At 54.3% G+C, this 22,313-nt stretch overlaps 1 protein-coding gene across 1 annotated transcript in view; it reads left to right on the top strand.

Annotated features, from left to right (window-relative positions):
* SNAP91 (synaptosome associated protein 91) overlaps positions 1–18,158 on the top strand; it is a 211,750-nt gene extending 193,592 nt beyond the window's left edge. The window contains exon 30 of the mRNA XM_073675642.1: positions 16,851–18,158. The gene's annotated coding sequence lies outside the window, so the exon portion shown is untranslated. The remainder of the gene's footprint in view (positions 1–16,850) is intronic.
* The last annotated feature ends 4,155 nt before the right edge of the window (positions 18,159–22,313 follow it).

Raw genomic sequence — 22,313 nt, 5'->3', positions numbered from 1 at the left:
GCTGCAGCAGTAAATGCAGCCTCTGCCCATGGATGACGCTTTGTTTCAGGGAGGGGGCAGAGGCTGCAGCAGTAAATGCAGCCTCTGCCCATGGATGACGCTTTGTTTCAGGGAGGGGGCAGAGGCTGCAGCAGTAAATGCAGCCTCTGCCCATGGATGACGCTTTGTTTCAGGGAGGGGGCAGAGGCTGCAGCAGTAAATGCAGCCTCTGCCCATGGATGACGCTTTGTTTCAGGGAGGGGGCAGAGGCTGCAGCAGTAAATGCAGCCTCTGCCCATGGATGACTCTTTGTTTCAGGGAGGGGGCAGAGGCTGCAGCAGTAAATGCAGCCTCTGCCCATGGATGACGCTTTGTTTCAGGGAGGGGGCAGAGGCTGCAGCAGTAAATGCAGCCTCTGCCCCCGGATGGCTCTTTGTTTCAGGGAGGGGGCAGAGGCTGCAGCAGTAAATGCAGCCTCTGCTCCCAGATGGCTCTTTGTTTCAGGGAGGGGGCAGAGGCTGCAGCAGTAAATGCAGCCTCTGCCCATGGATGACGCTTTGTTTCAGGGAGGGGGCAGAGGCTGCAGCAGTAAATGCAGCCTCTGCCCATGGATGACGCTTTGTTTCAGGGAGGGGGCAGAGGCTGCAGCAGTAAATGCAGCCTCTGCCCATGGATGACGCTTTGTTTCAGGGAGGGGGCAGAGGCTGCAGCAGTAAATGCAGCCTCTGCCCATGGATGACGCTTTGTTTCAGGGAGGGGGCAGAGGCTGCAGCAGTAAATGCAGCCTCTGCCCATGGATGACGCTTTGTTTCAGGGAGGGGGCAGAGGCTGCAGCAGTAAATGCAGCCTCTGCCCCCGGATGGCTCTTTGTTTCAGGGAGGGGGCAGAGGCTGCAGCAGTAAATGCAGCCTCTGCTCCCAGATGGCTCTTTGTTTCAGGGAGGGGGCAGAGGCTGCAGCAGTAAATGCAGCCTCTGCCCATGGATGACGCTTTGTTTCAGGGAGGGGGCAGAGGCTGCAGCAGTAAATGCAGCCTCTGCCCATGGATGACGCTTTGTTTCAGGGAGGGGGCAGAGGCTGCAGCAGTAAATGCAGCCTCTGCCCATGGATGACGCTTTGTTTCAGGGAGGGGGCAGAGGCTGCAGCAGTAAATGCAGCCTCTGCCCATGGATGACGCTTTGTTTCAGGGAGGGGGCAGAGGCAGCAGCAGTAAATGCAGCCTCTGCCCATGGATGACGCTTTGTTTCAGGGAGGGGGCAGAGGCAGCAGCAGTAAATGCAGCCTCTGCCCATGGATGACGCTTTGTTTCAGGGAGGGGGCAGAGGCTGCAGCAGTAAATGCAGCCTCTGCCCATGGATGACGCTTTGTTTCAGGGAGGGGGCAGAGGCAGCAGCAGTAACCGCAGCCTCTGCCCATGGATGACGCTTTGTTTCAGGGAGGGGGCAGAGGCTGCAGCAGTAAATGCAGCCTCTGCCCATGGATGACGCTTTGTTTCAGGGAGGGGGCAGAGGCTGCAGCAGTAAATGCAGCCTCTGCCCCCGGATGACGCTTTGTTTCAGGGAGGGGGCAGAGGCTGCAGCAGTAAATGCAGCCTCTGCCCATGGATGACGCTTTGTTTCAGGGAGGGGGCAGAGGCTGCAGCAGTAAATGCAGCCTCTGCCCATGGATGACGCTTTGTTTCAGGGAGGGGGCAGAGGCTGCAGCAGTAAATGCAGCCTCTGCCCATGGATGACGCTTTGTTTCAGGGAGGGGGCAGAGGCTGCAGCAGTAAATGCAGCCTCTGCCCATGGATGACGCTTTGTTTCAGGGAGGGGGCAGAGGCTGCAGCAGTAAATGCAGCCTCTGCCCATGGATGACGCTTTGTTTCAGGGAGGGGGCAGAGGCTGCAGCAGTAAATGCAGCCTCTGCCCCCGGATGGCTCTTTGTTTCAGGGAGGGGGCAGAGGCTGCAGCAGTAAATGCAGCCTCTGCTCCCAGATGGCTCTTTGTTTCAGGGAGGGGGCAGAGGCTGCAGCAGTAAATGCAGCCTCTGCCCATGGATGACGCTTTGTTTCAGGGAGGGGGCAGAGGCAGCAGCAGTAAATGCAGCCTCTGCCCATGGATGACGCTTTGTTTCAGGGAGGGGGCAGAGGTTGCAGCAGTAAATGCAGCCTCTGCCCATGGATGACGCTTTGTTTCAGGGAGGGGGCAGAGGCTGCAGCAGTAAATGCAGCCTCTGCCCATGGATGACGCTTTGTTTCAGGGAGGGGGCAGAGGCTGCAGCAGTAAATGCAGCCTCTGCCCATGGTTGACGCTTTGTTTCAGGGAGGGGGCAGAGGCTGCAGCAGTAAATGCAGCCTCTGCCCCTGGATGACGCTTTGTTTCAGGGAGGGGGCAGAGGCTGCAGCAGTAAATGCAGCCTCTGCCCATGGATGACGCTTTGTTTCAGGGAGGGGGCAGAGGCTGCAGCAGTAAATGCAGCCTCTGCCCATGGATGACGCTTTGTTTCAGGGAGGGGGCAGAGGCAGCAGCAGTAACCTCAGCCTCTGCCCATGGATGACGCTTTGTTTCAGGGAGGGGGCAGAGGCTGCAGCAGTAAATGCAGCCTCTGCCCATGGATGACGCTTTGTTTCAGGGAGGGGGCAGAGGCTGCAGCAGTAAATGCAGCCTCTGCCCCCGGATGACGCTTTGTTTCAGGGAGGGGGCAGAGGCTGCAGCAGTAAATGCAGCCTCTGCCCATGGATGACGCTTTGTTTCAGGGAGGGGGCAGAGGCTGCAGCAGTAAATGCAGCCTCTGCCCATGGATGACGCTTTGTTTCAGGGAGGGGGCAGAGGCTGCAGCAGTAAATGCAGCCTCTGCCCATGGATGACTCTTTGTTTCAGGGAGGGGGCAGAGGCTGCAGCAGTAAATGCAGCCTCTGCCCATGGATGACGCTTTGTTTCAGGGAGGGGGCAGAGGCTGCAGCAGTAAATGCAGCCTCTGCCCCCGGATGACGCTTTGTTTCAGGGAGGGGGCAGAGGCTGCAGCAGTAAATGCAGCCTCTGCCCCCGGATGACGCTTTGTTTCAGGGAGGGGGCAGAGGCAGCAGCAGTAAATGCAGCCTCTGCCCCCGGATGGCTCTTTGTTTCAGGGAGGGGGCAGAGGCTGCAGCAGTAAATGCAGCCTCTGCTCCCAGATGGCTCTTTGTTTCAGGGAGGGGGCAGAGGCTGCAGCAGTAAATGCAGCCTCTGCCCATGGATGACGCTTTGTTTCAGGGAGGGGGCAGAGGCTGCAGCAGTAAATGCAGCCTCTGCCCATGGATGACGCTTTGTTTCAGGGAGGGGGCAGAGGCTGCAGCAGTAAATGCAGCCTCTGCCCATGGATGACGCTTTGTTTCAGGGAGGGGGCAGAGGCTGCAGCAGTAAATGCAGCCTCTGCCCATGGATAACGCTTTGTTTCAGGGAGGGGGCAGAGGCTGCAGCAGTAAATGCAGCCTCTGCCCATGGATGACGCTTTGTTTCAGGGAGGGGGCAGAGGCAGCAGCAGTAACCGCAGCCTCTGCCCATGGATGACGCTTTGTTTCAGGGAGGGGGCAGAGGCTGCAGCAGTAAATGCAGCCTCTGCCCATGGATGACGCTTTGTTTCAGGGAGGGGGCAGAGGCTGCAGCAGTAAATGCAGCCTCTGCCCCCGGATGACGCTTTGTTTCAGGGAGGGGGCAGAGGCTGCAGCAGTAAATGCAGCCTCTGCCCATGGATGACGCTTTGTTTCAGGGAGGGGGCAGAGGCTGCAGCAGTAAATGCAGCCTCTGCCCATGGATGACTCTTTGTTTCAGGGAGGGGGCAGAGGCTGCAGCAGTAAATGCAGCCTCTGCCCATGGATGACGCTTTGTTTCAGGGAGGGGGCAGAGGCTGCAGCAGTAAATGCAGCCTCTGTCCCCGGATGGCTCTTTGTTTCAGGGAGGGGGCAGAGGCTGCAGCAGTAAATGCAGCCTCTGCTCCCAGATGGCTCTTTGTTTCAGGGAGGGGGCAGAGGCTGCAGCAGTAAATGCAGCCTCTGCCCATGGATGACGCTTTGTTTCAGGGAGGGGGCAGAGGCTGCAGCAGTAAATGCAGCCTCTGCCCATGGATGACGCTTTGTTTCAGGGAGGGGGCAGAGGCTGCAGCAGTAAATGCAGCCTCTGCCCATGGATGACGCTTTGTTTCAGGGAGGGGGCAGAGGCTGCAGCAGTAAATGCAGCCTCTGCCCATGGATGACGCTTTGTTTCAGGGAGGGGGCAGAGGCTGCAGCAGTAAATGCAGCCTCTGCCCCCGGATGGCTCTTTGTTTCAGGGAGGGGGCAGAGGCTGCAGCAGTAAATGCAGCCTCTGCTCCCAGATGGCTCTTTGTTTCAGGGAGGGGGCAGAGGCTGCAGCAGTAAATGCAGCCTCTGCCCATGGATGACGCTTTGTTTCAGGGAGGGGGCAGAGGCTGCAGCAGTAAATGCAGCCTCTGCCCATGGATGACGCTTTGTTTCAGGGAGGGGGCAGAGGCAGCAGCAGTAAATGCAGCCTCTGCCCATGGATGACGCTTTGTTTCAGGGAGGGGGCAGAGGCTGCAGCAGTAAATGCAGCCTCTGCCCATGGATGACGCTTTGTTTCAGGGAGGGGGCAGAGGCTGCAGCAGTAAATGCAGCCTCTGCCCATGGATGACGCTTTGTTTCAGGGAGGGGGCAGAGGCTGCAGCAGTAAATGCAGCCTCTGCCCATGGATGACGCTTTGTTTCAGGGAGGGGGCAGAGGCTGCAGCAGTAAATGCAGCCTCTGCCCATGGATGACGCTTTGTTTCAGGGAGGGGGCAGAGGCAGCAGCAGTAAATGCAGCCTCTGCCCATGGATGACGCTTTGTTTCAGGGAGGGGGCAGAGGCAGCAGCAGTAAATGCAGCCTCTGCCCATGGATGACGCTTTGTTTCAGGGAGGGGGCAGAGGCTGCAGCAGTAAATGCAGCCTCTGCCCATGGATGACGCTTTGTTTCAGGGAGGGGGCAGAGGCAGCAGCAGTAACCGCAGCCTCTGCCCATGGATGATGCTTTGTTTCAGGGAGGGGGCAGAGGCTGCAGCAGTAAATGCAGCCTCTGCCCATGGATGACGCTTTGTTTCAGGGAGGGGGCAGAGGCTGCAGCAGTAAATGCAGCCTCTGCCCCCGGATGACGCTTTGTTTCAGGGAGGGGGCAGAGGCTGCAGCAGTAAATGCAGCCTCTGCCCATGGATGACGCTTTGTTTCAGGGTGGGGGCAGAGGCTGCAGCAGTAAATGCAGCCTCTGCCCATGGATGACGCTTTGTTTCAGGGAGGGGGCAGAGGCTGCAGCAGTAAATGCAGCCTCTGCCCATGGATGACGCTTTGTTTCAGGGAGGGGGCAGAGGCTGCAGCAGTAAATGCAGCCTCTGCCCATGGATGACGCTTTGTTTCAGGGAGGGGGCAGAGGCTGCAGCAGTAAATGCAGCCTCTGCCCCCGGATGGCTCTTTGTTTCAGGGAGGGGGCAGAGGCTGCAGCAGTAAATGCAGCCTCTGCTCCCGGATGGCTCTTTGTTTCAGGGAGGGGGCAGAGGCTGCAGCAGTAAATGCAGCCTCTGCCCATGGATGACGCTTTGTTTCAGGGAGGGGGCAGAGGCTGCAGCAGTAAATGCAGCCTCTGCCCATGGATGACGCTTTGTTTCAGGGAGGGGGCAGAGGCTGCAGCAGTAAATGCAGCCTCTGCCCATGGATGACGCTTTGTTTCAGGGAGGGGGCAGAGGCTGCAGCAGTAAATGCAGCCTCTGCCCATGGATGACGCTTTGTTTCAGGGAGGGGGCAGAGGCTGCAGCAGTAAATGCAGCCTCTGCCCATGGATGACGCTTTGTTTCAGGGAGGGGGCAGAGGCAGCAGCAGTAAATGCAGCCTCTGCCCATGGATGACGCTTTGTTTCAGGGAGGGGGCAGAGGCTGCAGCAGTAAATGCAGCCTCTGCCCATGGATGACGCTTTGTTTCAGGGAGGGGGCAGAGGCTGCAGCAGTAAATGCAGCCTCTGCCCATGGATGACGCTTTGTTTCAGGGAGGGGGCAGAGGCAGCAGCAGTAACCTCAGCCTCTGCCCATGGATGACGCTTTGTTTCAGGGAGGGGGCAGAGGCAGCAGCAGTAACCTCAGCCTCTGCCCATGGATGACGCTTTGTTTCAGGGAGGGGGCAGAGGCTGCAGCAGTAAATGCAGCCTCTGCCCATGGATGACGCTTTGTTTCAGGGAGGGGGCAGAGGCTGCAGCAGTAAATGCAGCCTCTGCCCCCGGATGACGCTTTGTTTCAGGGAGGGGGCTGAGGCTGCAGCAGTAAATGCAGCCTCTGCCCCCGGATGACGCTTTGTTTCAGGGAGGGGACAGAGGCAGCAGCAGTAAATGCAGCCTCTGCCCATGGATGACGCTTTGTTTCAGGGAGGGGGCAGAGGCTGCAGCAGTAAATGCAGCCTCTGCTCCCAGATGGCTCTTTGTTTCAGGGAGGGGGCAGAGGCTGCAGCAGTAAATGCAGCCTCTGCCCCCGGATGACGCTTTGTTTCAGGGAGGGGGCAGAGGCAGCAGCAGTAAATGCAGCCTCTGCTCCCAGATGGCTCTTTGTTTCAGGGAGGGGGCAGAGGCTGCAGCAGTAAATGCAGCCTCTGCCCCCGGATGACGCTTTGTTTCAGGGAGGGGGCAGAGGCTGCAGCAGTAAATGCAGCCTCTGCCCCCGGATGACGCTTTGTTTCAGGGAGGGGGCAGAGGCTGCAGCAGTAAATGCAGCCTCTGCCCATGGATGACGCTTTGTTTCAGGGAGGGGGCAGAGGCTGCAGCAGTAAATGCAGCCTCTGCTCCCAGATGGCTCTTTGTTTCAGGGAGGGGGCAGAGGCTGCAGCAGTAAATGCAGCCTCTGCCCCCGGATGACGCTTTGTTTCAGGGAGGGGGCAGAGGCAGCAGCAGTAAATGCAGCCTCTGCTCCCAGATGGCTCTTTGTTTCAGGGAGTGGGCAGAGGCTGCAGCAGTAAATGCAGCCTCTGCCCATGGATGACGCTTTGTTTCAGGGAGGGGGCAGAGGCTGCAGCAGTAAATGCAGCCTCTGCCCATGGATGACGCTTTGTTTCAGGGAGGGGGCAGAGGCTGCAGCAGTAAATGCAGCCTCTGCCCATGGATGACGCTTTGTTTCAGGGAGGGGGCAGAGGCTGCAGCAGTAAATGCAGCCTCTGCCCATGGATGACGCTTTGTTTCAGGGAGGGGGCAGAGGCTGCAGCAGTAAATGCAGCCTCTGCCCATGGATGACTCTTTGTTTCAGGGAGGGGGCAGAGGCTGCAGCAGTAAATGCAGCCTCTGCCCATGGATGACGCTTTGTTTCAGGGAGGGGGCAGAGGCTGCAGCAGTAAATGCAGCCTCTGCCCCCGGATGGCTCTTTGTTTCAGGGAGGGGGCAGAGGCTGCAGCAGTAAATGCAGCCTCTGCTCCCAGATGGCTCTTTGTTTCAGGGAGGGGGCAGAGGCTGCAGCAGTAAATGCAGCCTCTGCCCATGGATGACGCTTTGTTTCAGGGAGGGGGCAGAGGCTGCAGCAGTAAATGCAGCCTCTGCCCATGGATGACGCTTTGTTTCAGGGAGGGGGCAGAGGCTGCAGCAGTAAATGCAGCCTCTGCCCATGGATGACGCTTTGTTTCAGGGAGGGGGCAGAGGCTGCAGCAGTAAATGCAGCCTCTGCCCATGGATGACGCTTTGTTTCAGGGAGGGGGCAGAGGCTGCAGCAGTAAATGCAGCCTCTGCCCATGGATGACGCTTTGTTTCAGGGAGGGGGCAGAGGCTGCAGCAGTAAATGCAGCCTCTGCCCCCGGATGGCTCTTTGTTTCAGGGAGGGGGCAGAGGCTGCAGCAGTAAATGCAGCCTCTGCTCCCAGATGGCTCTTTGTTTCAGGGAGGGGGCAGAGGCTGCAGCAGTAAATGCAGCCTCTGCCCATGGATGACGCTTTGTTTCAGGGAGGGGGCAGAGGCTGCAGCAGTAAATGCAGCCTCTGCCCATGGATGACGCTTTGTTTCAGGGAGGGGGCAGAGGCTGCAGCAGTAAATGCAGCCTCTGCCCATGGATGACGCTTTGTTTCAGGGAGGGGGCAGAGGCTGCAGCAGTAAATGCAGCCTCTGCCCATGGATGACGCTTTGTTTCAGGGAGGGGGCAGAGGCAGCAGCAGTAAATGCAGCCTCTGCCCATGGATGACGCTTTGTTTCAGGGAGGGGGCAGAGGCAGCAGCAGTAAATGCAGCCTCTGCCCATGGATGACGCTTTGTTTCAGGGAGGGGGCAGAGGCTGCAGCAGTAAATGCAGCCTCTGCCCATGGATGACGCTTTGTTTCAGGGAGGGGGCAGAGGCAGCAGCAGTAACCGCAGCCTCTGCCCATGGATGACGCTTTGTTTCAGGGAGGGGGCAGAGGCTGCAGCAGTAAATGCAGCCTCTGCCCATGGATGACGCTTTGTTTCAGGGAGGGGGCAGAGGCTGCAGCAGTAAATGCAGCCTCTGCCCCCGGATGACGCTTTGTTTCAGGGAGGGGGCAGAGGCTGCAGCAGTAAATGCAGCCTCTGCCCATGGATGACGCTTTGTTTCAGGGAGGGGGCAGAGGCTGCAGCAGTAAATGCAGCCTCTGCCCATGGATGACGCTTTGTTTCAGGGAGGGGGCAGAGGCTGCAGCAGTAAATGCAGCCTCTGCCCATGGATGACGCTTTGTTTCAGGGAGGGGGCAGAGGCTGCAGCAGTAAATGCAGCCTCTGCCCATGGATGACGCTTTGTTTCAGGGAGGGGGCAGAGGCTGCAGCAGTAAATGCAGCCTCTGCCCATGGATGACGCTTTGTTTCAGGGAGGGGGCAGAGGCTGCAGCAGTAAATGCAGCCTCTGCCCATGGATGACGCTTTGTTTCAGGGAGGGGGCAGAGGCTGCAGCAGTAAATGCAGCCTCTGCCCCCGGATGGCTCTTTGTTTCAGGGAGGGGGCAGAGGCTGCAGCAGTAAATGCAGCCTCTGCTCCCAGATGGCTCTTTGTTTCAGGGAGGGGGCAGAGGCTGCAGCAGTAAATGCAGCCTCTGCCCATGGATGACGCTTTGTTTCAGGGAGGGGGCAGAGGCAGCAGCAGTAAATGCAGCCTCTGCCCATGGATGACGCTTTGTTTCAGGGAGGGGGCAGAGGCTGCAGCAGTAAATGCAGCCTCTGCCCATGGATGACGCTTTGTTTCAGGGAGGGGGCAGAGGCTGCAGCAGTAAATGCAGCCTCTGCCCATGGATGACGCTTTGTTTCAGGGAGGGGGCAGAGGCTGCAGCAGTAAATGCAGCCTCTGCCCCCGGATGACGCTTTGTTTCAGGGAGGGGGCAGAGGCTGCAGCAGTAAATGCAGCCTCTGCCCATGGATGACGCTTTGTTTCAGGGAGGGGGCAGAGGCTGCAGCAGTAAATGCAGCCTCTGCCCATGGATGACGCTTTGTTTCAGGGAGGGGGCAGAGGCTGCAGCAGTAAATGCAGCCTCTGCCCCCGGATGGCTCTTTGTTTCAGGGAGGGGGCAGAGGCTGCAGCAGTAAATGCAGCCTCTGCTCCCAGATGGCTCTTTGTTTCAGGGAGGGGGCAGAGGCTGCAGCAGTAAATGCAGCCTCTGCCCATGGATGACGCTTTGTTTCAGGGAGGGGGCAGAGGCTGCAGCAGTAAATGCAGCCTCTGCCCATGGATGACGCTTTGTTTCAGGGAGGGGGCAGAGGCTGCAGCAGTAAATGCAGCCTCTGCCCATGGATGACGCTTTGTTTCAGGGAGGGGGCAGAGGCTGCAGCAGTAAATGCAGCCTCTGCCCATGGATAACGCTTTGTTTCAGGGAGGGGGCAGAGGCTGCAGCAGTAAATGCAGCCTCTGCCCATGGATGACGCTTTGTTTCAGGGAGGGGGCAGAGGCAGCAGCAGTAACCGCAGCCTCTGCCCATGGATGACGCTTTGTTTCAGGGAGGGGGCAGAGGCTGCAGCAGTAAATGCAGCCTCTGCCCATGGATGACGCTTTGTTTCAGGGAGGGGGCAGAGGCTGCAGCAGTAAATGCAGCCTCTGCCCCCGGATGACGCTTTGTTTCAGGGAGGGGGCAGAGGCTGCAGCAGTAAATGCAGCCTCTGCCCATGGATGACGCTTTGTTTCAGGGAGGGGGCAGAGGCTGCAGCAGTAAATGCAGCCTCTGCCCATGGATGACTCTTTGTTTCAGGGAGGGGGCAGAGGCTGCAGCAGTAAATGCAGCCTCTGCCCATGGATGACGCTTTGTTTCAGGGAGGGGGCAGAGGCTGCAGCAGTAAATGCAGCCTCTGTCCCCGGATGGCTCTTTGTTTCAGGGAGGGGGCAGAGGCTGCAGCAGTAAATGCAGCCTCTGCTCCCAGATGGCTCTTTGTTTCAGGGAGGGGGCAGAGGCTGCAGCAGTAAATGCAGCCTCTGCCCATGGATGACGCTTTGTTTCAGGGAGGGGGCAGAGGCTGCAGCAGTAAATGCAGCCTCTGCCCATGGATGACGCTTTGTTTCAGGGAGGGGGCAGAGGCTGCAGCAGTAAATGCAGCCTCTGCCCATGGATGACGCTTTGTTTCAGGGAGGGGGCAGAGGCTGCAGCAGTAAATGCAGCCTCTGCCCATGGATGACGCTTTGTTTCAGGGAGGGGGCAGAGGCTGCAGCAGTAAATGCAGCCTCTGCCCCCGGATGGCTCTTTGTTTCAGGGAGGGGGCAGAGGCTGCAGCAGTAAATGCAGCCTCTGCTCCCAGATGGCTCTTTGTTTCAGGGAGGGGGCAGAGGCTGCAGCAGTAAATGCAGCCTCTGCCCATGGATGACGCTTTGTTTCAGGGAGGGGGCAGAGGCTGCAGCAGTAAATGCAGCCTCTGCCCATGGATGACGCTTTGTTTCAGGGAGGGGGCAGAGGCAGCAGCAGTAAATGCAGCCTCTGCCCATGGATGACGCTTTGTTTCAGGGAGGGGGCAGAGGCTGCAGCAGTAAATGCAGCCTCTGCCCATGGATGACGCTTTGTTTCAGGGAGGGGGCAGAGGCTGCAGCAGTAAATGCAGCCTCTGCCCATGGATGACGCTTTGTTTCAGGGAGGGGGCAGAGGCTGCAGCAGTAAATGCAGCCTCTGCCCATGGATGACGCTTTGTTTCAGGGAGGGGGCAGAGGCTGCAGCAGTAAATGCAGCCTCTGCCCATGGATGACGCTTTGTTTCAGGGAGGGGGCAGAGGCAGCAGCAGTAAATGCAGCCTCTGCCCATGGATGACGCTTTGTTTCAGGGAGGGGGCAGAGGCAGCAGCAGTAAATGCAGCCTCTGCCCATGGATGACGCTTTGTTTCAGGGAGGGGGCAGAGGCTGCAGCAGTAAATGCAGCCTCTGCCCATGGATGACGCTTTGTTTCAGGGAGGGGGCAGAGGCAGCAGCAGTAACCGCAGCCTCTGCCCATGGATGACGCTTTGTTTCAGGGAGGGGGCAGAGGCTGCAGCAGTAAATGCAGCCTCTGCCCATGGATGACGCTTTGTTTCAGGGAGGGGGCAGAGGCTGCAGCAGTAAATGCAGCCTCTGCCCCCGGATGACGCTTTGTTTCAGGGAGGGGGCAGAGGCTGCAGCAGTAAATGCAGCCTCTGCCCATGGATGACGCTTTGTTTCAGGGTGGGGGCAGAGGCTGCAGCAGTAAATGCAGCCTCTGCCCATGGATGACGCTTTGTTTCAGGGAGGGGGCAGAGGCTGCAGCAGTAAATGCAGCCTCTGCCCATGGATGACGCTTTGTTTCAGGGAGGGGGCAGAGGCTGCAGCAGTAAATGCAGCCTCTGCCCATGGATGACGCTTTGTTTCAGGGAGGGGGCAGAGGCTGCAGCAGTAAATGCAGCCTCTGCCCCCGGATGGCTCTTGGTTTCAGGGAGGGGGCAGAGGCTGCAGCAGTAAATGCAGCCTCTGCTCCCGGATGGCTCTTTGTTTCAGGGAGGGGGCAGAGGCTGCAGCAGTAAATGCAGCCTCTGCCCATGGATGACGCTTTGTTTCAGGGAGGGGGCAGAGGCTGCAGCAGTAAATGCAGCCTCTGCCCATGGATGACGCTTTGTTTCAGGGAGGGGGCAGAGGCTGCAGCAGTAAATGCAGCCTCTGCCCATGGATGACGCTTTGTTTCAGGGAGGGGGCAGAGGCTGCAGCAGTAAATGCAGCCTCTGCCCATGGATGACGCTTTGTTTCAGGGAGGGGGCAGAGGCTGCAGCAGTAAATGCAGCCTCTGCCCATGGATGACGCTTTGTTTCAGGGAGGGGGCAGAGGCAGCAGCAGTAAATGCAGCCTCTGCCCATGGATGACGCTTTGTTTCAGGGAGGGGGCAGAGGCTGCAGCAGTAAATGCAGCCTCTGCCCATGGATGACGCTTTGTTTCAGGGAGGGGGCAGAGGCTGCAGCAGTAAATGCAGCCTCTGCCCATGGATGACGCTTTGTTTCAGGGAGGGGGCAGAGGCAGCAGCAGTAACCTCAGCCTCTGCCCATGGATGACGCTTTGTTTCAGGGAGGGGGCAGAGGCAGCAGCAGTAACCTCAGCCTCTGCCCATGGATGACGCTTTGTTTCAGGGAGGGGGCAGAGGCTGCAGCAGTAAATGCAGCCTCTGCCCATGGATGACGCTTTGTTTCAGGGAGGGGGCAGAGGCTGCAGCAGTAAATGCAGCCTCTGCCCCCGGATGACGCTTTGTTTCAGGGAGGGGGCTGAGGCTGCAGCAGTAAATGCAGCCTCTGCCCCCGGATGACGCTTTGTTTCAGGGAGGGGACAGAGGCAGCAGCAGTAAATGCAGCCTCTGCCCATGGATGACGCTTTGTTTCAGGGAGGGGGCAGAGGCAGCAGCAGTAAATGCAGCCTCTGCCCCTGGATGACGCTTTGTTTCAGGGAGGGGGCAGAGGCTGCAGCAGTAAATGCAGCCTCTGCCCATGGATGACGCTTTGTTTCAGGGAGGGGGCTGAGGCTGCAGCAGTAAATGCAGCCTCTGCCCCCGGATGACGCTTTGTTTCAGGGAGGGGACAGAGGCAGCAGCAGTAAATGCAGCCTCTGCCCATGGATGACGCTTTGTTTCAGGGAGGGGGCAGAGGCAGCAGCAGTAAATGCAGCCTCTGCCCATGGATGACGCTTTGTTTCAGGGAGGGGGCAGAGGCAGCAGCAGTAAATGCAGCCTCTGCCCATGGATGACGCTTTGTTTCAGGGAGGGGGCAGAGGCTGCAGCAGTAAATGCAGCCTCTGCCCATGGATGACGCTTTGTTTCAGGGAGGGGGCAGAGGCAGCAGCAGTAACCGCAGCCTCTGCCCATGGATGACGCTTTGTTTCAGGGAGGGGGCAGAGGCTGCAGCAGTAAATGCAGCCTCTGCCCATGGATGACGCTTTGTTTCAGGGAGGGGGCAGAGGCTGCAGCAGTAAATGCAGCCTCTGCCCCCGGATGACGCTTTGTTTCAGGGAGGGGGCAGAGGCTGCAGCAGTAAATGCAGCCTCTGCCCATGGATGACGCTTTGTTTCAGGGTGGGGGCAGAGGCTGCAGCAGTAAATGCAGCCTCTGCCCATGGATGACGCTTTGTTTCAGGGAGGGGGCAGAGGCTGCAGCAGTAAATGCAGCCTCTGCCCATGGATGACGCTTTGTTTCAGGGAGGGGGCAGAGGCTGCAGCAGTAAATGCAGCCTCTGCCCATGGATGACGCTTTGTTTCAGGGAGGGGGCAGAGGCTGCAGCAGTAAATGCAGCCTCTGCCCCCGGATGGCTCTTGGTTTCAGGGAGGGGGCAGAGGCTGCAGCAGTAAATGCAGCCTCTGCTCCCGGATGGCTCTTTGTTTCAGGGAGGGGGCAGAGGCTGCAGCAGTAAATGCAGCCTCTGCCCATGGATGACGCTTTGTTTCAGGGAGGGGGCAGAGGCTGCAGCAGTAAATGCAGCCTCTGCCCATGGATGACGCTTTGTTTCAGGGAGGGGGCAGAGGCTGCAGCAGTAAATGCAGCCTCTGCCCATGGATGACGCTTTGTTTCAGGGAGGGGGCAGAGGCTGCAGCAGTAAATGCAGCCTCTGCCCATGGATGACGCTTTGTTTCAGGGAGGGGGCAGAGGCTGCAGCAGTAAATGCAGCCTCTGCCCATGGATGACGCTTTGTTTCAGGGAGGGGGCAGAGGCAGCAGCAGTAAATGCAGCCTCTGCCCATGGATGACGCTTTGTTTCAGGGAGGGGGCAGAGGCTGCAGCAGTAAATGCAGCCTCTGCCCATGGATGACGCTTTGTTTCAGGGAGGGGGCAGAGGCTGCAGCAGTAAATGCAGCCTCTGCCCATGGATGACGCTTTGTTTCAGGGAGGGGGCAGAGGCAGCAGCAGTAACCTCAGCCTCTGCCCATGGATGACGCTTTGTTTCAGGGAGGGGGCAGAGGCAGCAGCAGTAACCTCAGCCTCTGCCCATGGATGACGCTTTGTTTCAGGGAGGGGGCAGAGGCTGCAGCAGTAAATGCAGCCTCTGCCCATGGATGACGCTTTGTTTCAGGGAGGGGGCAGAGGCTGCAGCAGTAAATGCAGCCTCTGCCCCCGGATGACGCTTTGTTTCAGGGAGGGGGCTGAGGCTGCAGCAGTAAATGCAGCCTCTGCCCCCGGATGACGCTTTGTTTCAGGGAGGGGACAGAGGCAGCAGCAGTAAATGCAGCCTCTGCCCATGGATGACGCTTTGTTTCAGGGAGGGGGCAGAGGCAGCAGCAGTAAATGCAGCCTCTGCCCCTGGATGACGCTTTGTTTCAGGGAGGGGGCAGAGGCTGCAGCAGTAAATGCAGCCTCTGCCCATGGATGACGCTTTGTTTCAGGGAGGGGGCAGAGGCTGCAGCAGTAAATGCAGCCTCTGCCCATGGATGACGCTTTGTTTCAGGGAGGGGGCAGAGGCAGCAGCAGTAACCTCAGCCTCTGCCCATGGATGACGCTTTGTTTCAGGGAGGGGGCAGAGGCAGCAGCAGTAACCTCAGCCTCTGCCCATGGATGACGCTTTGTTTCAGGGAGGGGGCAGAGGCTGCAGCAGTAAATGCAGCCTCTGCCCATGGATGACGCTTTGTTTCAGGGAGGGGGCAGAGGCTGCAGCAGTAAATGCAGCCTCTGCCCCCGGATGACGCTTTGTTTCAGGGAGGGGGCTGAGGCTGCAGCAGTAAATGCAGCCTCTGCCCCCGGATGACGCTTTGTTTCAGGGAGGGGACAGAGGCAGCAGCAGTAAATGCAGCCTCTGCCCCCGGATGACGCTTTGTTTCAGGGAGGGGACAGAGGCAGCAGCAGTAAATGCAGCCTCTGCCCATGGATGACGCTTTGTTTCAGGGAGGGGGCAGAGGCAGCAGCAGTAAATGCAGCCTCTGCCCCTGGATGACGCTTTGTTTCAGGGAGGGGGCAGAGGCTGCAGCAGTAAATGCAGCCTCTGCCCCTGGATGACGCTTTGTTTCAGGGAGGGGGCAGAGGCTGCAGCAGTAACCGCAGCCTCAGCCCCCCGACAACACTTTGTTTGATAATCCCAGTGCATGCTGGGATACTCAAAGGAAGTGGGAAAAAAAATAATGCAGTTAGTGTAGCCAGGGAGCGATAGGAAATTTTTAATTAAAGAATGTAAGAAAATTAGATTAGATTATGATATTGAATAGATCTATCCCACAGCACAGGAAAGGCAGGGATGGTGTGGTTTAGCATTACCGATGCACTTCTGCTGGCTGCAACCGCTTTCTTGTATATATGAAGGAAACGTCAATCTGAGTAGTGGTGGCACTTGGGGCATTACTATTTAAGGGTAACACTATAACCTTTAACCCCTTCACCAAATATGACATACGTGTATGTGATTGAGGGGGTGATTGCGTGTGGAGGGTCTCAGAAGCTGAGCTCACACCTGCTGATACTGGCTATACAGCATAGCCGGCGTCTGTCTCTGACAGATGCAGCCGGAAATGAGCTCTGGTGACTGTTAACCATTTAAACACCTCTGTCAATCTCTGACAGCGGCAGATAAATGGAAAGCATGCTGCTGCTTGCCATACCTGCTCCTGTTTGGCTCCCAGTGACACAATCGCAGGACACTGATGCTATTAGCTGAGACCGATTGCTTAAGCTATATACTGCAGTACCACAGTATTGCAGTATATAGTGTAATCTTGAACAATAAAAGGTTCAATTTCCCTAAGGGAGCTAAAATATAATGTAAGTTTCTAATCACTGTAATTGTACCGACCTGGAGTCTCATGATTCACAGTAACTTTTACCATAGAATGTATGCCTTAAAGACAAAAACACTTCCCATTTTTCAGTACATTAAATGGTAAAATGAATGGCGTCATTCAAGCCTACAACTTGTCCTGCAAAAAAACAAATGGATGGAAAAATAAAAAAGTTATGGCTCTTGGAAGAAGGGGATGTGAAAAGGTAGAGAAACAAAAATTGCCTTCAGAAGAAAGGGGTATTTTTTTATAGTCTAGGGTGCAAAAGGTGACCCAATTACTTTCTAGGGCTTCCACTGAGGATATTACTTTTATAAAGACCCGTTTAAAGGACATTACTTTTTTTCTCACTGCTTAAATTATTCATACAAGTAATTTTTACCAACAATGATCACTGTAAAATCAAAACCAAAAAAACAGAGGGCAAAAGTTAGGGTGACTATAATTTTTCAAATGTATATTCACTTTTCTGTCCCAAGGTGGAGGGTCACTTTAAGTTTGGTGGGTAGGGCCAAACAGTCTGGTAAAGTAGTACTCGCCAACCCCACCGCTGTCACCACTGCCCATGAGCACGGAGCAGCAGTTCCTCATAGCAATAGGGACCAGGATCTGTGCAAACGCAAGCGTCAGAAAGTGATTGACCTCTGTCCATGTATATAACATGGCAGTAGGTTTACAAGATGTATTCTTGTCCTATACAATGCTAATTTGTATCTTTTTCTTCTAGATTCTGTTTTGTGACCTGAATATGTGAGTCTGGAGCCTGTGAAGAACAGATTGCTGCTCAGAGTTTTTTAAGTGAGCCACCAGTACCAAACCCAGTGCTTAGATTTCTCTCATCTGAAACGCGTAGCACAGCTGTGAAAGTAATCATTAGGATCCTGTATTACCCTAGCAGTAACCCGCCACTATATATCATATTTTGTTCATTTCTGTGTTTTTGTGTTTCCAGTGTTTTCCATGAGTGAGTGTAATGCCCCCCCCCCCCCCCACCATGGCTTTCTAGTGCTTTTCTTGCCCCTGCCTGAAGGGGGCAGAACACGCAGCTGTTGTGTGCTGAGCAGTCTGGACAGATGTGTCTGTGTTTTTTGAACGTTTCAATGTATATAATGTTTGGACATCCCCTGTTTTTTCTTCTATCAAATATGAAATCTTGTGTGATGACAGCAGAAAACACTCCAATACAACCCGTTGTTTGTGTGTGAGAACTACCCACAGGACTATTAATTGTGGAAAAGGAAGCTGTTGTTGTGGTACTTTATATGTTTAAAGTTATTTATAAGTTAATTGAATATGAAAGGTAATCCATCCTCCACGTATATAGTTATGCAATCCTATTCAGACAGATCATATCAGAAATGCATCATATTTCTCTTTTTGTTGATTTTTAAATATAATATATATTTTAATTATATTTTTCAGTCTCTGCACCCAAACTAGTCTATTGGTCCGTTTTGCAAAATGAATCAACGTATCTCTTCACTGTAGCTGCAGCAGGGCTACTAGGTTCCGTGGAGCGTTACAATTTCCTTTTTTTTTTTTTATCTTAAATTTTATTGTACATTCATTTTCTTGTTTTGTGTTTATTTTAGCACTTTTTCCTCTGAGTTGACTGTGAGTAGGTTTGTAACACTTGTGGCCGAATGTCATGTGAATCAGCAAGGTCCACCCCCTCTTGTACATATTGTGCGCGTTTCATTTTTCGTTCACACACTCATCCCGTTGTGTGCTGACTGCTTTGGCTTAAGGTTTTGGTGAATGCAAATGAGGTCACTGTTGATCAGTGTTAACAAGTGGCTTGGCAGCTGTTTGTAGAAGTCTATTGGATAGGAACGACGTTCACCTGTTGTAAGTCTTTCAATTCAATTATTTATTCGATGGTTGTATCTGAATTTACTGTGGGGATAACATACACTGTAAATGGGGATCAAGTATTTAAAATCAATTTCAAACTGGCTTTCCTTTGTATCATGGTTTAAAGACCCAGTGCATGTATGCCCTGTGAGATGCAATAAACACCTTGAACAGAAGCAAATGCAAACTACTGGTTGAGTCTATTTTTTTTTTTTTTTTAATTTACTTATGGTTGTTTAGTTAATACTTAATTTGTGTGTCTGTGTTTTATTGACCATATGTATATATTTTTTATTTACTACCTATATATCTTGCTGGCATAACCTAGGGTCACACAGAGCTCAAAATCTACTTCCTTTGCAGGGGTTGTCCACTTCTTGGACAACTCCTTGTCATACACCACACTTGGCCCTGATAAATATAAAAAAAGCTTATACTCTCCTCCTGTGCTGGCACCATTCCAGCAGTGTCTGCACTCGCGTTCCGGGGCTCTCATGCGGTTGTTGTGACACGTGACCCCGACGCCCAGTTAGCGCTGGCATCCCTGTCCCCGCCTTCAGACAAATCTAACATGAACAAGAAGTCCGGGCTGCAGCTGATCTGACTTCCTCTTCTTGTTCGACAGGAGACGGGGACAGTGACACCAGCGCTGATTGAGTGCCGGGAATCTCGTGTCACAACAACAGCACAGGAGCCATGGGGAGAGCGAGTGCTGACACCGCGGGAACAGCACCAGCACGGGAGGGGAGTGTGAGCTTTTTTATTTTATCGGGGCCAGTCGTGGGGTATGACAAGTAGTGGACAAATTCTTTAAGCCCTTAATGCTCCATGACTGTATCTATCATGGTGCGGGTCAAGGTGTGGGGAGCAGGCTCAGAAGCTCAGCCTGCTCCATACAGGGATGATGTTGGCTAAATTAAATAGCAGGCATCTGTGTCTGAGGTTAAGGTCCCACAATGAGTTTTCCAGGATGTCCCTCCTGACCGCACCATGGAGGTCGTCCTTCTTATCCTTGTAGGGACAGGAAACGCCCAAGAGGTTAAAAGACACCTCCCACCCACACCCCTTAGTTTTTTCCTGTCCACAAGAGAAGACTTCTGAAGAGCCTCAGAAGCAAGGTTACCTGGAATTGACTTGAGTGGGATCCGGGGAGTCCATCCTCTCCTTTTCCCTGTCAAGCGGTCCATGGCCGACACCCCACGAAGGGTGGTTCTTCAGCCACAAACCAGTCGAGCAGGGGAGCTTCTGGTCTTTGAGCCGCTTCCCTCCTGTGGGGGACTCTCGGCTCAGGGCATCTGCCAATTCTACGCTATTCATTCACGGGGAAAGCGCCCGGTAGAAGTGAAGAGGTGCACTTCCGGTGACGTCACTGGAGAGCACCGACAGCACATGCTTCCGGACCCGGCGCACATTCCAGGGTGGAACAGAAAAGATCTGCAAAAGGAAGACAAGGTAATATAAAAGGATTACTATTGTCTACTGGAGGCACTGCTGACATAGTCAACACAATGGAGGATGCAGGTTGTGCAAATGTCCCTGTTGAGCAAACCATGGTAATTGTGAGTACTGATAATAAGATTACTCACAAAGTTTTTTTTCATGTATACTGAGTATCTTCCCCGTTGTTTAAAAATCTAGGACAGTGGAGCCCCTGCTACATAAATATCAGCACCTAAAAGGGCCAGCAAGGCCTCAGGGAAAACCAGAAGATATGCCATCTGCAGTGTAAAATTGCTCGGACCATGCAAGAAGCAGATTTGTAACGGTTGCGCATCTAAGGTCATCGGGGACGAACAGCCTAATTTCCTGTCTGACATAAGGTCCATGATCAGAGAGGAGGTCCAAGCCTCTATCTCTAGTCTCGTTTCCCCACATACATCTCAATCTAGTCCACGTGCTAAGAGACCAAGATGGGAGATAGAACTAAGTTCACAAGAAGACCTACAATCCATTGGTTCGGATCAGGATGAAGAGGGGGAGGTAACTTCAGAACCTCCGGAAGAGGGTAAAAAAGATCTGACAGACAAGCTCCTATGAGCAGTCAGAAGCATTATGCAGGTGGAAGAAGCTCATAAATCTGTCAATCCAGGATGAAATGTTTGGAGGCCTGAGATCCCAAAGGCATAAAATCTTTCTGGTAAACAATCACATTCGTGCCATGATCCTGGAAGAATGGGAAGATGAGAAAAGACTTGTTATACCCTGTGACTTCAGGATTAGTCTACCTTTCGAACTAGAAGATATAAAGACCTGGGAAGAGATCCCAAAAATTGACGTCCTGGTTGCCAAAAAGACCTCCATTCCTTTTGAGGATTCTTCAAGCCTCAGGGAACCCATGGACAGGAAGGCTGATGGTCTTCTAAAAAGAGTCTGGGAAGCCTCAACGGCAATAATGAAAGCAAACCTAGACGCTACCTCAGTTGCGAGGTCCATGCATCTGTGGATCGATCAAAAAAAGTTTTCTGGAATATAGACCCAGGAAATTTCAGCCCTTTCAGAGATCCTGTCCTTCCCAGAGGCAGGATTATCGGGGAAAGTGGAAGTCCAGCAGATGGAGCTACCCCAAAGGGGGGTAGGGGTAGAGCTCCCCTTTTTCACTCAGGATCAAGGAGGCAATGACTCCATTGGTGTAAGGGTGGCTAAGGCAGTTTGCAGGGGTACTGGCAGAACATATCCCAAGACCAGTGGACTCTAAAAACCATTTCACAGGGATATATGATAATTTGTCCAGGTGCCACCTGAAAGATTTATTGGAACAGATCCTCACTCTCCAGCAACCAGTTTCCCTATTTGGTTAGATATAAGAGAACTATTTAAAATCAGGCGTAATAGACCCTATTCCCTAGGTAGAGAGGTCAGGATCACTACTCAAGCCTTTTCACCATCAAAAAGCCCTCTGGTGAGGCTGGTACTATATCCACCGATTTAATGGTTTTAAATTAAAGTGCAAAAGAGTCATAATGGAGTCCATAAAGACGAACATCCCCTTTAATAGACAGGAATGCAGGGATGTGCACGTTAGATCTAAAAAAAGACATACTACCATGTTCCAATACATTGTTGCTGTCAAAAATTCCTAAGGTTTGCAATAAGATTCCGGGACCAGAACTGCCACTTCCAATTTCAGTGTCTTCCCTTCGGTCTGTCCTCGGCACCTTGGGTCTTCATGAAATTAATCGCAGAAATCGTAGCCTACCTAACTGAAAGAGACATCATTCTACACTGCTCACAAAAAAAATGGGAACACTTATGCAGAATATAACTTCAAGTAAGTCAAACTTCTGTGAAATCAAACTGTCCACTTAGGAAGCAACACTGACAATCCATTTCACATGCTGTTGTGCAAATGGAATAGACAATAGATGGAAATTATTGGCAATTATCAAGACACCCTTAATAAAGGAGTGATTCTTCAGGTGGGGACCACAGACCACATCTCAGTACCAATGCTTTCTGGCTGATGTTTTGGTCACTTTTGAATGTTGGTTGTGCTTTCACACTCGTGGTAGCATGAGACGGACTCTACAACCCACAGAAGTTGCTCAGGTAGTGCAGCTCATCTAGGATGGCACATCAATTCGAGCTGTGGCAAGAAGGTTTGCTGTGTCTGTCAGCGTAGTGTCCAGAGACGTGGAGGGGCCGTAGGAGGGCAACAACCCAGCAGCAGGACCGCTACCTCCGCCTTTGTGCTAGGAGGAACAGGAGGAGCACTGCCAGAGCCCTGCAAAATGACCTCCAGCAGGCACAAATGTGTATGTGTCTGTACAAACTGTTATACCACCCTCATGGAATCTGTTTCTGAGGGCCTGACGTCCACAGATGGGGGTTGTGCTCACAGCCCAACACTGCGCAGGACGCTTTGCATTTGCCACAGGACACCAGGATTGGCAAAGTCGCCACTGGCGCCCTGTGCTCTTCACAGATGAAAGCAGGTTCACACTGAGCACATGTGATAGACGTGACAGAGTCTGAAGACGCCATGGAGAGCGATCTGCTGCCTGCAACATCCTTCAGCATGACCGGTTTGGCAGTGGGTCAGTAATGGTGTGGGGTGGCATTTCTTTGGAGGGCCGCACAGCCCTCAATGTGCTTGCCAGAGGTAGCCTGACTGACATTAGGTACCGAGGTGAGATCCTCAGACCCCTTGTGAGACCATATGCTGGTGCGGTTGGCCCTGGGTTCCTCCTAATGTAGGACAATGCCAGACATCATGTGGCTGGAGTGTGTCAGCAGTTCCTGCAAGATGAAGCCATTGAAGCTATGGACTGGCCCGCCCGTTCCCCAGACCTTAATCCGATTGAGCACATCTGGGACATCATGTCTTGCTCCATCCACC

Source organism: Phyllobates terribilis, unplaced genomic scaffold (genome assembly GCF_046119375.1).
Source record: "Phyllobates terribilis strain yellow unplaced genomic scaffold, ASM4611937v1 Scaffold_3__8_contigs__length_932513732, whole genome shotgun sequence".
In the NCBI taxonomy this organism is placed as follows: Eukaryota; Metazoa; Chordata; class Amphibia; order Anura; family Dendrobatidae; genus Phyllobates; species Phyllobates terribilis.
Note: the sequence above shows the minus strand (reverse complement) of the source record. Positions and strands in the feature narration are given on the sequence as shown.